The sequence below is a fragment of the Cavia porcellus genome, unplaced genomic scaffold (assembly GCF_034190915.1).
Source record: "Cavia porcellus strain 051 isolate PalLab524CR breed Dunkin Hartley unplaced genomic scaffold, mCavPor4.1 scaffold_31, whole genome shotgun sequence".
NCBI classification, from domain to species: Eukaryota; Metazoa; Chordata; class Mammalia; order Rodentia; family Caviidae; genus Cavia; species Cavia porcellus.
The window spans coordinates 35,577,049-35,587,437 of NW_026947514.1; positions in this window are offsets into that span (position 1 = coordinate 35,577,049).

Here is a 10,389-nt window from a genome sequence, read left to right on the forward strand (position 1 = left end):
CAAAGCCCTAAATAATTTCTTCACTTGAAAAAAGAAAAGGAGGAGAAAAAATACATGATTAATTTTTCATGTAGATCTTCCCACTGGGAAGCTTAGGGAAGGGCTGTGCATACTAAGAGCCCAACTGGAGCTGTCACAGTTGGCCTGGCTCAGAGAGGGAGGGAGCGGAAGGAGGGAAAGCCTGGGGCCTCCACCTGGGGTCCCCTCGAGGGTGTGACAGGCACAGAGCGCCTGCCTGTTCTCTCGTCTCTAGATCCTGCTGCATCTCAGGTGTGGTCACCTCCACTGCCCCATTTACCATCATGCCTTTGGAGGCAGGACTGGTCCTCATTTTACACACCAGGAAACTGATGTATGGCAAAGTTAGGCCCCTTGGCCAAGGTCATCTGTCAGAGGGAGGCAGAGTCAGGATTGCAGGTCTAGCCCAGAGCTGGCCCCCTGCACCCTCACGCAGTGCTGCATCCTGGCAGGTACTGGCAGACCCTGGGTGACCATCTGTCGGAGGCTGTGTGGCAGACATCCTTCCGGGTGGGCTCCAGACAGCTCCAGCCCTGGGGCCCAGGCCAGATTCACACACACACATTAACTGGTGCAGTGCTCACGCTTTGTCCTGGACATGAGGAAAAGCAGCAGGACACAGCAAAGGCCACTCGAACGCTGCTTGCCTCCGGTCCCTCGCAGTCTGATCCAGCAGCTACCACACCACCTCCAGCACACTGTGCAGCTCCGTTACCTCAAGGAGGCTGAAACACTCAGCTCTGCGAGGCTCCCAGGCTCATAATTGCCCTCTTCCCCCTAACTCACAGTGTGACCTTGGGGAGACCCCTTCACATCTTTGCATTCGTTAGCTGCCCTAACAAGTCCTACAGGGCATTCATGCGCTCACAGTTCCAGAGACTGAAGTATGAAATTAGGGCACCTCCAGGTGGCTCCGAGCAAGAGTCTGCTCTGGGCTTCTCTCCCACCTCCTGGGGGTGCTTGGTGCTCTTTGGGTGTAGAGATGCACAGCCCAGCCTCTGCTCCCACCTTCCCGTGGCCCTGCCTCCGACTGTGAGGCCGCAGCCATGTCGGATTGCCTGCCCATCCTACTCTAGCCCGACTTCATCTGGATTAATTACCTCAGCAAAGCTCCGCTTCCAAAGGCAGTCACATTCTAAGGTACTGGGAAGTGAGCTAAAACTTCAGCATATGTTGTGGGGAGGACACAATTCAACCCTTAATAATCTGTGCCTCAGTTTTCCCCTAAAGGTGAATAGTAACATCGCATCCTTCATTGGGTGTTTGTGAGGACTGGATAATATAGTGCCTGGCAAAGTGTCATGGTTTATGTCTGTGTCCCCCAGGCCTCATGAGTTTGCATTGCGTATTTGTGATTGGTTCATTATCTAGTGCTTGGATTGATGGTGTCAGTGCTCCACCCACATAGGGGTGGAGCCAGGATGTGATGTAATGGCAGGAAGAAGGTGTGTCTTGCTTTTTTGCTGGTTTTGGCTTGCTGTTTGCAGCCGCCATGAACTGCAGCCCAGCCATGCCTGCCTGCCTGCCTTGGAGCCAACTGAGTGTGGACTGAAACCTCCAAAAACTGTAAGAAATAAACCTTTCCTTTCCCAACTTTGGGCTTCAGGTATTTTGTCTCAGCGAGGAGTAAAAAGTAACTAAGACATAATTTGGTACCGAAGAGTGGGGTTGTTTGCTGTGACTATATCTGACCATGTTTTTCGAGAGGCTTTGGAAATTTCTTGTGGACAGAATTTGGAAAGACATGTCGCCTGGATGCATAGAGCTGGAGCAGCTTAGGCTCTTCTGTAAAGGAGATTCTGGTCAGGGCTCAGGAGACCAGAAGGCTGATAGAAAGCCTGATGGTAAAGACCAGGCTTGGGAGGTTTCTGCTGGGAAGAAGGACTGCATTGGTTGTTGGGCTCCACATGATGTGTGTTATGGCTTGGCAGAAAGTTTGTCTGCATTTTGCTCCTGCCCAGAGACTGCCTGAGACTGAGACAAAGGGCAATGGACTGATTAATCTTGAAAAAGAAATTAAAAAGCAAGCAAATGTTGAGGCTGTGGCATGGCTATTGTTGGTGGCTTTTAGTGAGCTTTATGTTCCAAATCAAGAGCAAAGAGCCCAGCAGGATAATTTACAATGCTGTGAGTTTGGCCAGAAGGAAAATTCCAGGAAGGCTGTGGACTGTAAAGACTTTGAGTTGAGATTTTGATTCCTGAGGAGAAACAGAGAGATAAGAAAGATAGCTCCAGGGCATCCCAGGAAGCTCCAGGGCATCCCAGGAAGCGGGTCCCCACCTGTGCAGCCTCACTGCAAAGGTGAAAGAATTTGCTCAGAGAAAAAAGCTACAGAGTGCCATGCTCCAGAATGGTGACAGAGGCTAAGTGAAGTTCCAGAATGGCGACAGAGGTCGCATGAGTTTCCAGAATGGCGGCAACACAGAGAAGCTTTTCATCACATCAGGCAAACAGAGCCCTGCAATCCAGGCAACTGACCCCAACAGCCAAGAGAGAGAAAAGCCTGGCTACTGCTTCAGCTAGCAGCAAACCTTGGCGGCATCCACACGGTGCTGATTTTAGGTGCCAGGAAAATGCACGAATTCTGAGGGTAGGACGGCTTCCACCTCAATTGCAAAGGGCCTGGCTGGCCAAGCAGTGTGCCCCTGAGAGGGCAATTTGTGAAGATGTAAAGGTGAAGCCAAAGGTGCAGTGGAGACCCCAGAAGTTTGGAAAAGCCAGGAACGTGGATGATCCAAGAAAAGCTGCAAAAAGCGAGCAGAGAGGATTTAAGAGAGAAGCTGCGAGAGCTGATATCCCTGGAAGTGCCATGGGGGTGGAATCATCCAAGCCTTTTGGAGCTTGCAACCAGATTGCTTCAGATGCTGAGCGTGAAACTCTAGGACTTAATGTTTGTCCTGCTGGATGTTGGACTTGCTTTGCTTCCAATGCTTTCTATTCCCGTTTGTAACTTCTAGAATGGTAATGTTTATCTTGTGCCTTTGTATTTCAGAAATGTTTAACCTTGTTTCATTTGTTCAGGGGGTTACAGTTAAGAGTTTGCCACAGATCTTTGAGGAGATTTGGGACTTGGACTGTTCAGCAATGCTGAAACTGTTAGGACTTTGGCAACTCTTGGAGGTGGACTAAATGTCTTTTGTATAAAGGATGTACATGAGTCCTGGGGGTCAGGGGTGCAATGTCATGGTTTATGCCTGTGTCCTCCAGGCCTCATGAGTTTGCATTGTGTACTTGTGATTGGTTCATTGTCTAGTGCTTGGATTGATGGTGTCAGTGCTCCACCCACATAGGGGTGGAGCCAGGATGTGATGTAATGGCAGAAAGAAGATGTGTCTTGCTTTTTTGCTGATTCTGGCTTGCTGTTTGCAGCCGCCATGAACTGCAGCCCAGCCATGCCTGCCTGCCTGCCTTGGAGCCAACTGAGTGTGGACTGAAACCTCCAAAAACTGTAAGAAATAAACTTTTCCTTTCCTAACTTTGGGCTTCAGGTATTTTGTCTCAGCGAGGAGTAAAAAGTAACTAAGACACAAGGCCTTCAACAGTACCTGGTAGGTGACAAGAACTCCACGAATGTTAGTTGTGGTTAATAATGTCGTAATTGTCTGCAAAAGGAAGTGAGCATGCTTTTTGTTCTGAGACACTGCTGGAAGAGATTCTACAGTATTCTCATTTAGAAGCAAGTGACTGTTCATTGAAATATTGCATAGATGGAATTCTGAGTTGCATATAACAGAAATTACTCAGGCCAGCCCTGGCTGCAGATGAATCATAGACTGAATGTTTGTGGCTCCCAAATGCAAGGAGATGGCATCTGGAGGCGGGGCTTTTGTGAAGTGCTTCAGCGTTGAAAATGGGATTAGTACACTTGTAAAAGAGATCCTAAGAAGTCATGTGTCAACCAGAGCCCCAGCCCTCAGTAGCCCCAAATCTGCTGTCACCTTGCCCCTGGACTCCTCGGCCTCCAGAACTGCACAGAAGAGATCTGCTGTGTGTAATCTGCACAGCCCACTGTGCTCCACTACAGAAGCCTGGACAGACTAAGCCTGGAGACGGGAAGGTGGCGCGCCTCCTAGAACAAAGTTAGAACTGCAAGAAGACTGAATGTGCTGTTGGAACTTGGGAGCCTCACTCTCTGTCTCTGAGCATCTGATTCGGTCTACCTCTCTGGTCATAAGTCCTGACCACCTGTGTGTTTGGGGCACCTTAACCGCATGTGCCTCTGTTAACAGGGGTGATGCTGGGATTGTCGGGTGCTTGGCATGACCGCTCTGGTCACGGGAGTGGAAGCTGTTAGTCTTGTTCTCTTGGCTTGGGTCTTCTGCCATGAGACGGGAAACCCCGCTGCTGCCCACACTGTGGTGTTCCTGATGCTCCCAATTGAGGGATGCCCATGCTATGTTCGAATCTCTTCCTGGCACCTCTGCACTGCAGGAGCCGAGTCCCTGGCCGGCCTGGGTGGGAGCTTACCCTTGCGGGAATGTGGACAGAGAAGGGACCTGGAGAGGGGGCTGGATGGCAGCCTGACTTGTGCGCTAGGCCATCGCCTCCTGTTTCCAAACTCCTTTCTCCAGCTAAAGAGGTTTCCATTGGTAGTTCACTACCTAAACTCTGGAGATCACCATGTTACAATCCTCCCACCTCCGCTGGGCATCGTGATTCCTATCTGTCTGCTTCTTGTTCTAACCCACATCCTTCCACAGGCCCCTTACCTTTGCCAGACACACCCGGCTTTTTTCTGTTTCTTAAGCACAAGGCTTTCTCAGGACATTTGCACATGCCATCCTTGTTGCCAATAATGTCTCTCCCCCAAATTTTCATGTGATCACTTTCAGATCTTTGCTCAAAAGCTACTCAGGCCCAGAGAGACCTTCTCTGGCCTCTTTATCAGCGGCTACCTCATCACCACTTCTAACCATGACTGAGCTAATTATCATTTCCATTTCTCTCCAGTAAGTGTGATCACCTCACTTTATTTTGTCAATTTAGGTCTCACTTATTTATGCCCAGCCACATCCCCCACATACACACTCAGCACAAGCTGCAGGAGAGCACAGATCTTGTTTGAACTGGGGCTGTGGCTCACTAGTAGAGTGCTTTTCTAGTACATGTGCACACATACCACATGTACACACACACACACACACACACTTGGTTTATTTTATTTACCTGAGCTCCACCATTCTCTGAGCAAAGCTTAACAGTAATAAATATAGGTGGAATAAACAAACCCATAAGTAAGTTTCAAATAAATTCAGAGTTAAAGCACATATGAATAGTAAAGTCAGAAATCATCCATGTTGTCATTAGTGATCGGCACTAACCTTGCATTACCACCCGAACGTGACAATAGCATCACCCTAAATGGTAAAAATCTTCTTCAGCGTTGGCCTCTCAAACCCCCCCATACCATGCAAAGTTTAAGAAGTACCATTTGGAAATTTGTGCCAGGCTTTCCTCCATCATCCTTTTGTACTTGTATTACCCAACTACTTGCCTGCAGTATAGTTCTTTACTTACAGTTTTAAGCATCACTAATAACATTTATTAAAGACCAAGCTAGCCTCATTCTCCCTTCAGTTCTGAGCAGTCACAGAAAGTCTCCATTGCTGTGACTTATTGTCTAATTTTATTATCACCCAAGGATGCAAGATGATTTATTTGTTTACATAAATTCAGATTATTCAAATATTCATTTATCTGTTTTGCAATAGCCATTCTTTTTCTCTTGCCTTAATTGTATCTTATTAGACATCTCAGTTTTATGCCATGTGGCCTTAGGATATACTGACGTGTTTAAACATCTCATGCATACTTTAATAAAGTGTAAGTCACTGAAACTCATTGTAACTTGTCTACAAGCTAAGAAAGCACTATGCATTGCTCTCTTGGGAAGAAAAACTAAATCAAGTGAACTTCCCCACATCCTCACAGGAACCACCCAGACTTTGGTGTGCCCTTGTCTTGCTTATCTCCCTCTGGTGAGCCTATCCCAGCATTTTCAAGTGAAAGACGACAGAAAGCAGACAGTTCCTCAGCTATCGAAAAATTTCTCCCCAGCACGGTGGCCTGAAGACACAAAGTACCCAAAAAGACCTCAGAAAAAGTCTTACAAAATCTTCTAACACAAATGCTAATTGGTTTGTGTCTTTCTGACATGTGGAAAAGACAAGGAGTCTGGCATCTGCTTTGGTGCCGTTCCACCTTGCCTTCTTTAGATGATTGTGGAGTCCGTTTTCTGTGTGTGTGGCTGCTTGCTGTTTGCTCTCTAATCCATGAGCTTGAGCACTCCAGCTGCAAAGTTACAGAACTGGCCTGAGGATGCAAACAGCTTCGCCAGGCTCCATCAGGCTCCCACTGAGAGTTGTCAGAAGCTGTCTTGTCCATCTGAATTCCTCCTCAGCCCCTGCACCTCTCTGGAGCTGAAGGGCATGGTGCCTGGGGCTCCTGTGAACTCATCAGAGCAGAATCCCATTCCCAAGTCCCATGCAGAAATGGATGGATGCCTGGGTGCCACTTCACTCTATCACAGACGATGGCAGTAGCTGAGGTCTGTAGCTGACCTAAAACTAATTCTCCTCTTTAATGAATTGCCCAGGGAACATTTCCCTATGCAATTTTCCTTCTGATTTTAAGATTTTCTTTAGTTTCCTTTCTCTCTATCCCTCCTGAGGCTAAGCAGTTGAAACCACTTCCTTTTGTGCTGAACCCTCGCAGTTTGTGGTCACTGGCACTGAAGCTTCCCCATGGCTCCTGGGCGCCCCAATCATTTCCTTCCTAACACGAAGCAGCAGGTGTAGAGTGGTGGTGTTGTCTTCTTTCTAAGCCATAAAATTTTCTTCCGTGTGATTTAAGAACCTCTAGGATACTACCTGGGCATCCCAGAAGATAAGAGTAGTTAAACACCTGCTAACCTTCTGCTGTTACGTCCTGTATCTATGTTGACCTGTGACCACAGCAGCCAAGCCACAGGCAGGCGGTGGGGGAAAGTTTAGAATTAAAAAAATCCATCTCCCACTACATGTTACAAAGTGCTGATTAATATGACCAACTTTAATGTGGATGATGAAGGCTTTATTGGCTGGTCTGTGTGGCTGACTTAGGGCCACTCTATAAAGCCTGTGGACAGGACTTTTGCTCCACTGAAAACACTAAGGAGTGGCATCAGTGGGTGGTGAGTGAGGCTGGCCTGGGCATCTTTAAGGCTTGGCACTTGCTCAGGGATCTTAGGGCCAATAAAACCTTTCCCTGGTCCAGGTCTACACGTCAGTTTCAAGACTCAGTCACAGACTCCTGTATGTAGATAGAATTACCAATCACCGCCAACCTTGGCTCTCACCACTGAATCCTAAATACACTGACAAGGCTACACAGGGAGCCCAGACTAGGACACTTGACATTTACAGCTAAGAAGAGCATGACTGCTTATGTAAATTATGTCACAAAATGGGAAGGAATTTAATTATTTTCTGTTGTTTTGGCAGCAAAGCAAGATGATTTTTAATAAAATACTTAACAAGGATTTTTTTTCATGTTGAGACCTAAGCAATGTGTTTTGTGCAGTAGCTATCCACTCACAAACAGTGAAAAGGCAACATAAATACAATCTAATATTGATAATTAAAACTGAAGGCAAAGTGGATTTTTTACTTGCCTTTTTAGTGTGCATGCACAATGCATAGAGAATGAAAATCGCTTCTGTGCTCTGCCATAATGAAACTGGACCTGACAGCTGTATGATAAATGACAAGAGGTGACAGTGTCTCAGGGCAACAGTGTGAATCTGGGCTCTGGAGTCGGTGTCCTGGGATCGAATCCTCATTCTGCCACTTATTAGTTATGGAACTGGGTAGAATGATAACTTTCCCAATCTGTGGATTTTTCCCAAGGAAAATATGCTAATAATCACCCTCTACTTTATAGAGTGGAGTCTCAAATGAGCCGATTTATTTGAACCTCTTAGTTCCGTGACTGACACATAATAAGCACTTAAAAAACAATAATGATTATCATAAAGAGGAGTGTGGCAAATTTCCAATAAATCATGACAGGAGTGGAGGGAGCTCGGTGAGAGGGACAGAGTAAACAGTCATGAGCTTTACTTACCACTGCATTGGAGAGAGGCTATTTCACCCAGGAAAGTGAATGATGCAAGAGATAGATAAGTACTAAATTACTATGAAGATTTGACATTCAGCAGAGCAGGAGAAACAGGCTGGCCAACTTTTTGGAAGACACAAGCGTAAGATCTATGGAGAGGACTCTAACTGTGTAAGAGTGACAGGGACAGAAAGTTGGAGCAAGTAAGTGCTCAGGCCACTGCAGCCCCTCAATGTTCCAGAATGTTCCAGAACACAGAACACAAATGTTTGTGTTCTGGAACATTCCATGCCCAATTGCCACAAAAAGCCCTGTGTACCATGTACTCAGGTATTTTGAATAAACCACAGTGGTCAGCTGGGCTGACATCCTAGGTAAAGTGAAAATAATGGGGCCAGGGGTTTAGCTCAGCGGCGTAAGTGCCTGCTTGGCAAACGCAAGATCATGAGTTCAATCATCAGGATAAAAAAGAAAAAAAAAAACTTATAGGAGCTACAGGCCCCGTCACCTGCCCATCTACCACCTGTGCTGGAACATCCAGGGATATAACTACCTGGAGCCAGATGTCAGCAAAGTCCTCATATCAGAGAATTTTCTAGAACGACATATTATCTATCACTCCAGTGAACAAGTGAGGCAAGGCCATGCACTTCAGAGAAACTGAAGCACTTGATGAAGGAGAATTTGCTGGTCCAAGCAGGTCACACATAGATCAGAGTGGTTTGACTGTTCGGTTCTGACTCCAATATGAACACAACTGACCTCGGCCAGAACTGACCCTTGGCATCCTCTCCCACAATTGAAACAACTTTAGCAACGGAACAAGAATATCAGATATTCCTCAGCCAAAACTCCCTCCCCAGAAATGATGCTTCTATTGACTCTGCAAGCATTCTGCTCTGAAAATTCTCTTTTGCTATGCTCCATGAACTCATCAAACTACTTTAACTACACTGATATTTTTAATCACATTGCTGTTGACTCTTGAGAAATTGAGATATAATAAATTTTTACTTGTTTATACTAATCCATTATATATTAATTTCAAAATTTAACTCAGTTCAAAACTAATTCCCTTTATTTTGATAGTTTGAAGGAAAGCCTTGTTGTAACTCCAAATACTGAGACCCGCTCCTCACGCACACACACTCCTGCTGGCATGGTAGGCGCTGGATTTTGAAACTTACACGACAAGGAGTAAAACTAGGAGAAAATGTAGCCACACTGAAGGACTATAATTAGAGGTGAAAAAGCCTTAAGAGGAAAAGAAAAAGAAATGTATGGAATGGCTTACAACAAGGAAAAGAAAGCTAAAACCTTGAAGTCAGATATAAAATTAGAAAGGAGGAAAAAAACTGATTTTACCATGGATTAAAGATCTATCTTTTTAATATCTAGATTCTCCAGCTAACAGGAATCCAGATGTCAGTTCTCTTGTTACTCTCTGAGCAGCTGCAGCCCAGAGTACACATCCATTTCTGAACAACTTTAGAATAGTGCTTGGGTTGGTCTTTATTAGCTTTCCTTCACCATACAAATACCTGAGACAGGCAAGTTAAATGGAGGAAACGTTTATTTTGGCACAGGTCTTTGGCATATGAGCCCTTGGGAGACACTGATGTTCCGACCATAATACTTGACTACCAGCCTAAGTTTTGCTTGGTGAGAAGCGAAGAACCCTTTTGCGGAAGAGCATTGACACTAGACACTGGGGTATAAAGTGGGATGAAGCATTGACAGTGTCAAATTCTATGTATGCTTTGCATACCTTTGCTTAATCTGTGGCCTTCAAAGGCTTTGGAATCATATGGATATCTTGGCCAGACAATTCTTAGCCCAAAACCTCATCACTTGACTTTAAAACTGTGTATCTTTATGTTTTCCCTGGGAAGCACAGTTTAAAATTAGATCAGAAGATATCAAGTCAGAACATGGGTAACTTGTGATCCAGGAAAGTAATGACTTGGATGTCCAGATAGTCACACAAGATCTGTCAGAGAGTTCTGCAAGCCCCCATTTCATGGGTGATTATGAAGGGCCACCATTCATGGATCTCCTTTCTCATTCCTACAGAGTGGTAGGGTATTGGGTATCCTCAAGGGCAAGCTTGGTAAAGACCAAAAAAACTAGTGCAGGAGATAAGGAAATAGCAGAAGAGCTTGGTGATCACTGTGGAAATCAAGCTAAGGTGACAGTGCTCTCCCCTGTTCTTCCACCAATGAAAGCTCTCCCAGGCCATGCAAATAGCTGAAAAGATCCTTGACATGTTAGTCT